The 7,836-nt window shown below is 33.5% G+C and overlaps 1 long non-coding RNA gene across 1 annotated transcript; it reads right to left on the reverse strand.

Annotated features, from left to right (window-relative positions):
• Window positions 1-3,472: 3,472 nt before the first annotated feature.
• On the reverse strand, window positions 3,473-6,713 carry LOC147474507 (uncharacterized). Its single transcript, XR_015209248.1, has 3 exons — window positions 6,521-6,713; window positions 4,084-4,394; window positions 3,473-3,869 (listed from the first exon to the last, which is right to left on the reverse strand). It is a non-coding gene; the product is annotated as an uncharacterized LOC147474507 (long non-coding RNA).
• Between the last annotated feature and the right edge of the window lie 1,123 nt (window positions 6,714-7,836).

The raw sequence follows: 7,836 nt of genomic DNA on the forward strand, positions 1-7,836 counted from the left end.
CCAACCTTGAAAATTTGAATTCTACAATTTAATAAACCCAACAGTGAAATACAAAAAAACCAGGAAAGCACATCACCACTAAAACCCAACATTAGTGGAAGTAGCTAAAAATTTAATCTCCTCGGAACGCATGTCTTCTAAAGCATCCTGAACGTCATAATCTTATTCTTCATCTGAATATTCTTTTTAATCTTCATATGTACGTCTTTGTTTGATTTTGTGATGAGTAGTAATGTTAAGCAGTTCTTAAAAGGAGGAGATGGAGTGTCTTAGATATTGTGATTGAGCATCTAAAAGTATTGCCTTTGTAGATCTAGATGAAATCTTTTAGGATTAATGTTGTTTCAGGAAGAGTTACTGCCCTTGATGACATTACCGACCTGGAGATCGTCTTCATTCTATTCTCTACAAAATTTAAGGTTTATTCTCACTTCGAGCAGTCCTAATAAATTTGCGGTCCAGCTAATATTGGACTTTCCGTTTCTACTGGACCTCCACATTCTATGGGCCAAGATCTTGACCTTTTCCCCGTGTCTGCATATTTCATCGAAATGGGGACAGCAAGAGTTGGTATCAACTTCTTCGGTATCAACTATCAAGAACTTTCAACATAACAACCACCTGGTACCATTGGATTGCTGGGTCTCAACGTTTATTAAAATCTTCGACATGATTGCTTTCCTGAGGTCATGTTTCTCACATTGCATCCAGATCCAAGCGCATAATCTCAACCAAGTTGCTAAATGCACCCCACTAATACAACTTCCATAATAAGTATAAAGAAAAGTTGACACTTTTCAATGTCAAATGATGACATGGCTCTGATCTCGTTAACAAGTCATGCTTCGTGGTGTAATACAGAATTAAAAGACAAGAAAAAAGAGTTGAACCTCCGCACCCAATCTAAAAAGATATTATCGTTGGTTTGATTGTGCATGTGCCTAACAATAGACTAACCTGATTTTCTAACAACTAAACTATCTCTGTAAATCATCATCAGGTGATATCGTTCAAATGTGGTGGTTTTGCAGGATTAGCTTGTATGCCCAAAAATTCACTCTCTATTATGCAAAATGTTCATCTTTTGTATAACGAGGTATGAGTCCGAACTTTTAAAACAAGCAACAATCGTTTCTCTTAGAACACCATGGCAGCGTACTAAATCACAACAAGTTGGATTTTATTTGAAGTGGGCTTGATAATATGTTTTTTCGTCCCGAAATTTGCATTTTTTTTTAAATTTCTAAGTTAAATGAATGGTGTTGTGGGAACAACGGACCTCAGTTTTTCCAGTAGAAGTATTACTTGAAAAGTGATTAAATCTTCAAAATCTGCACAACTATCCATTTTCAAGAATGATCCATTCTAAAAGAATTTGGTACAGATTTGTGTTTTGATTCTTAATAAACTATTTTAAAAGATTATTCTTTTTAGTCCTAAGCTAATTATAGGACCTCATTTGTTTTGTGGTTAGCGTGTGGTGCCCTTGGTAAAAAAAAAATAGTGGTTTCTATATGAAAACCCTTATTATATAAATAAATATTCTATAGTAACTAAAATGGTGTTCATTCTTGTTACAATTGAATTCTAATATCAAAGCAAACCTAAAACAACATTGAAAATTTCAATTCTAAAATTTAATAAACCCAACAATGAATTACCAAAAAACCTTAAAGACACATCTACACTGAAACCCAACAGTAGTGGCAGTAGCTAAAAATTTAATCTTCTCGGGACGCATGTCTTCTAAAGCTTCCCGAACGTCATCTTCTTATTCTTCTTCTAAATCTTCTTTTTAATCTTCATATGCCTTTGTTTGTTTTTGTGAGGAGTAGTAATATTAAGCAGTTCTTGAAAGGAGGAGATGGAGTGCCTTAGATATTGTAACTGAGCATCTGAAACTACTGACTTTGTAGAGATGAAATCTTTTAGGATTGATGTTGCTTAGGGTAGAGTTACTGCCCTTGATGATATTATTGACCCGGATACCATCTTCATTATATTCTCTAAAAAATTTAGGGTTTATTCTCACTTCGAGCTCCATTAATAAATTTGTGGTTCAGCTAATATTGGACTTTCTGTTTCTAATGGGCGTCCACATTCTATGGGCCCAAAATCTTGAAATTTTCCCCGTGTCTGCTTATTTCATCGAAGTGGGGACAGCAAGAGTTGGTATCAACTTCTTTGGTATCAACTATCAAGAACTTTCAACAGAATAACCAACTGTTACCATTAGATTGTTGGGCCTCAACGTTTATTATAATCTTCGACATGATTGCTTTCCTAAGGTCATGTCTTCTCACATTGCATCTAGATCCAAGCGCATAATCTCAGCGAAGTTGCTAAATGCACCTCCACTAGCTAATACAACTTCTATAATAAGTATGAAGAAAAGTTGACATTTTTCAATGTCAAATGATGCCATGGTTATGATCTCGTTAACAAGTCGTGCTTCGTGGTGTAAAATAGTAAAAGACGGGAAAAAAAGAGTTGAACCTCCGCACCCAATCTAAAAAATGTTATCATATCGTTGGTTTGATTGTGCATGTGCCTAACAGTAGACTAACCTGATTTTCTGACAACAAAATTTTCTCTGTAAATCATCATCAAGTGATATCGTTAAAATGTGGTGGCTTTGCAGGATTAGCTTGTATGCCACAAATTCGCTCTCTCTTTTATGCAAACTATTCATGTTCTCTGTAACGATGTCAGAATCTGAACTTTTAAAACAAGTAGCAACCGTTTCTCTTAGAACACCATGGCAGCATACTAAATCACGACAAGTAGGATTTTATTTGAAGTGGGCATGATGATATGTTTTTTCGTTCCAAAATTTGCAATCTTTTTTCAATTTCTAGGTTAAATAAATGGTGTTGTGGGAACAAAAGACATCAGTTTTTCCAGTAAAAGTATCACTTGAAAATCAGCACACCTACCCATTTTCAAGAATGATCCCATCTAGAATAATTTGGTAAAGATTTGTGTTTTGATTATTAATAAACTATTTTAAAAATTATTCCTTTTAGTCCTAATTATTGGACCCGTTTGTGTTTTGTAAATTCAGTGGCGTCTATGGCTCCGCTTGGTATCAAGGAAATAGATGCAAATGTGGAAAGTTTTAATTTAGAAATATTTGCTCTGAAAGAATTTCCAAAACAAAATGTTCCATAATTTAGCCGGTGCTCGGTAAGGTAAGTAAAATCAGTTGTTGAATGGGAGAAAAGATTGAGGACGAAGGGTTTTCATGTTGGGGAAAGTTTTGTCGCCATTTTTGAAATGTAAAATTAGCTCTCCATTTTAATACTTTTTAGAATTATTTCCACAGCCCCACCCCATCACTACTCCAACCAAGCACCCGGAAAAATAAAAACAGCCCCACCCCATCACTACTCCAACCAAGCACCCGGAAAAATAAAAACGCCTGTAAAACTTTCTAAAACAAAGTTTTCTCGTGTTTTCCAACTAAACAAGCGGACCCAATATGAAAACTCTTATTACATAAATAAATGTTCTCTAGTAACTAATTAAAATTGTGTTCATTCTTGTTACAATTGAATTCTAATATCAAAACAAACATAAACCAACATTGAAAATTTCAATTCTAAAATTCAATAAACCCAGCGGTGAATTACAAAAAAACCAGAAAGACACATCTCCACTGAAACCCAATTGTAGTTGCAGTAGCTAAAAATCTAATCTTCTCGGAACGCATGCCTTCTAAATCTAATAGACTAACCAAGCCACACCAAAATACATTTAATAGAATAAAAATAAACAACGCGAGCTAATTACCATATTCCTGAATTTGCAGAACAGTAGAGTCCTGATTTGGGTCATAATAGTATCCAAGAGTACTGCTATAATAGTAACTGAAAGAAGGCAAAATGTAGGGTAAGTTTACTATCTTATTGAAACAAAAAGGAGTACTTTGCAATGACAAGTAAAATGACTAACACTATAACTCATTTTTTTATCAAAAAAAATTACGAGTTTCAGGTATTTCCTTCAGCAATATGCTCCCGTGGTTACATTCTATTCAATGAGGACATAATCATGCGCAATATGATCAACAAAACAACTTACCCTGAAGACTCATCGTATACATAATCATTTTTCAGTATCTCAGCCTGCTGATTCAGCAAACACAAGATGTGAGTTACAACTAAGCTTTCAACAATCCACATGAAACTCAACAAAAAATTGGTCTGAGAGTATAAACAAAGGGATGTTTCCTTTCTGAACTTGTATGCACGACATCAGATGAAGGTTGAGTGTGAGAGTCAGGAGTAGAGCCGACAACCAAACCATTGTCAATAGCAGATGGATTTTCATCATCATCAGGTCATCACCTCGGCTAGTACCCTCTTTTGCTTTAGCAATCCGCTCATATCCCTCTGAAATTAGAAAAAATATTAGTTATTAAGAAAGAAAAAGACTATTTGTAAGAAGAAATCCAAACAAGGAAGCTAGCCAAAATAGATGATGCACATAAAGACAATCATATTGTACAACAGGATCTGGACACCCTAGAGGCCTAGACCATCAGCTCAAAGGAGAAAACACGCCGACAGTAACTGATAAATAATGTTCCTTCACCAAATCCCAATTACATAGTGTTTGATCCTTAAAGCCCTTCTAATAAACTATTTTTAAAAATAACTGACTAGGCAGAAGAGCCAATTATGTTCCAAAGGGTACATTTTATCCTAGAGCACCATGAAAATAGCAGACAGTGGTCTGCAACCACATACTAAAATGAGGCATCCATTTTTGGTTTCCCATTCGTTTCACTTTTAATTAGTACATAATACGCAGCTCGCAGTAAGTTCAATAAACATTTTGACCTCTGCTACACAATTATAGTAACCAAACATACGCAAACGGAAAACTGTGAGTAACAACCAATATAGTTGATACTTTGTAACGCCCCAAAAATCCAACTTACATTCAGCTGGCCGGTCTAAATAATTAGGATAACATGGAGTACATTTTAAAATAAATAGAATCATAACCATAGATTCAAAAGAAAATCAACTAGTAAAAATAAAAGTGCTTACAGCTGAATAAAAATAGTAACCACAAAAGGTTTTACAAGTAACAAGTCTCCCAAATTATTACAACTTAAATACTGAAAAGGAAATCTAAGAAATAGCTAGCTAATCTAATCGTCTCTCTGAAAAGCACGATCAACGTTCACCTGAAATAATAATAAGGTGGGCGTAAATCAATGCACCCAGCAAGTGAAATCCACAAGTAACCTTACAATTCTAAATAAGAAAGGGGGGGTTCTAGGGTCATATTTTATAAAAACACGTAAACAAACTCAAAATTGTTAGGGTATTTATAAGTTTTAGGTTAGGCTAATTTTTTGTAGATATGATCCCTTAACTATTCTAAACATTGTCACAACCAATCAAAAAAATAAAAAAATTCTAAACTTCCCAAATATAGTATCAAAAATCGTGAAAATGAACGGTCCACAATTAGCCAAATTTCTTAATTTGTTGACTACATTCGATGGGGTTACAAGTTTCGGATTTGAATAATATCTTGTGACAATGTTTAAAATAGTTGGAAGATCTTATGTACAAAAAATTAGCCAAATCTAAAACTTAGAAATGCCCTAACAATCATGAGTTTGTTTACGTGTTTTTGAAATATATGTCCCTAGAACCCCTCCCATAAAAATATACTAGAATGGATAGACAAAAAATAAATTAAGTATCGTTGTTCTCATAAAAACACATAGCCACGATTATAGTAAAAAGTACTAGTAAGGTATATCTTACGTGACAATGAAACTACACCCCATCCAAACTCGGCCTGCAACAGTGGTTACATACCACACAGCAGCTCTATATGGAAATACGTACGGGTGATTACATTTCCAAACTCTTCGTTACCTAAACTACAAACAGTAAAAGGTAGTTACTTACTTCAGTTTTTACTTTGTCATAATTAACTCTAATAATACAATGCTTCGTATTAGTACACCACCATAGCTTAGTATACATAACTTAGAAATAGTACTGAAACACCACCGTCAAAAATATATATAGTCATTATAGAGCACTGACTCATACTAATTATTAATGAGTACGCAGAGATACCAACCTTAATATAAGGTAGTCAATATCGACGTACCTATAAACTACAAAGTGCGCTACAACAGTAGAACCATGAAAGTATATGTGGCTAATAAGCGGTTCATTTTCACATATCAAACATACGACCATAACTTCACCATGTTCACTATGCAAGCAAACTCAATTATATGTAATCTATACAAGCCAAATGTAAATGTATCATGGCAATCTAACATAGCATATTAGCATGTGACTTTTGAAGATACATGTGTATTAATCAATAAAACAAAGTATGATCGAGGGTATACATCTAAATATGAGTCTAGAAAATCATATGCATGCACAGTGAAATACAAGATAAGATTAAATATGAATCCATTCAAACTAAGATAATCCAACTAAGAAAAGCAAGGTAGCAAGTGAAAATCACTTGCCTTGAGTCCAAAGCAAAAATACAAATATTAGGATGTGTGATATTCTTCTTCTCCAAAGCTAGCAGACCCCAAACCCAAGAAGTCCTTTCCCGTTTTTCTTATTTATTTTGATGGAAAGGGAATACTAAAAAGATAACCATTACTATGCCCACATCAATAACTACCCCCATCTTTCTCCAGAATAAGTTACACCACCACCCATGTTTTAAACACTGAGGGCTAACAATTCATTGGGCTTAAAACCCAAAACAGTTCAAGGCCCAAAAAAAATATGAAACTTAACTAGTATACTGCATGCAGTGGGGGCGTGAGCGGAGCATAGCATTTAGTTAAAAATAAATTATATTTTTTAATTGAATTAATTATAAAAATGTCACTCGTTAAATTAATTATTATTTAATTATAAATTTTTTCTAAAAAAAAAATTAATCATCACAATTGAACTAAAATTAAAAGATTTTGAAAAAAATTCAAATTTTTCAGATAAAAAATTAGGCAAACCACGTACCCAAGTTCAGTTAAAAAATTGAAATACTATGTTCTAAAAAGATTGAAATACTATGTTCTATTAAAATTAGCCCAACCATGTAATCCTATTACTCAAACGCTTTGAAATTAGAAAAACAATCACAAGTCCAGAGTGCCACTTTGGCATAATTAAACCCAGCTCTACATAATGAGAAATTTTTATTTTATCATGTCCCAAATCCCTTTAAAAGTCTCAGCAATTACTAATGTGGTCATTGTACTGGTAATCTAGTATGCAATTTTGTGGCTATAAAATCCCTTTAACAGTCTCAGCAATTACTAATGTGGTCATTGTACTGGTAATCTAGTATGCAATTTTGTGGCTACAAATTTAATACTTTTTATCCGTAAATGAAAAAAATCAATTGGATTTCACATCATTACTTTTCTGTTTCGTTTTTCTGGACTATGTCATGAATAATCTATAATACCCGATTCTTTTCAAAATATTATATTTTATGATTGCAAAATCGAATAATCTGAGCCGTTAAAAAAAAATTAAAGTTGACAATGATTTTTAACTAGGTTAGAGATTTCCAAATGAGATGAATTTTTGTGTAGATGCTATCTATGATTAGTATATTATATCCACAAATTATTAGTCCTTGAAATCATTTTGTAGAGGAGTGTGGTATAAACTATGGTATAAAAAATGTGGTAAACAGAAGCTGCTCGTATATGCGTCCTCGTCTCCACAATGGTTGGTGTTGTAGGGCGATCAAGACACGGCCAACAAAAGCTTGTAACATATCTTTATTTTTACTTTTTTAGTTTTTACGAATAATTTC

Source organism: Coptis chinensis, chromosome 9 (genome assembly GCF_015680905.1).
Source record: "Coptis chinensis isolate HL-2020 chromosome 9, ASM1568090v1, whole genome shotgun sequence".
Taxonomy (NCBI): domain Eukaryota; kingdom Viridiplantae; phylum Streptophyta; class Magnoliopsida; order Ranunculales; family Ranunculaceae; genus Coptis; species Coptis chinensis.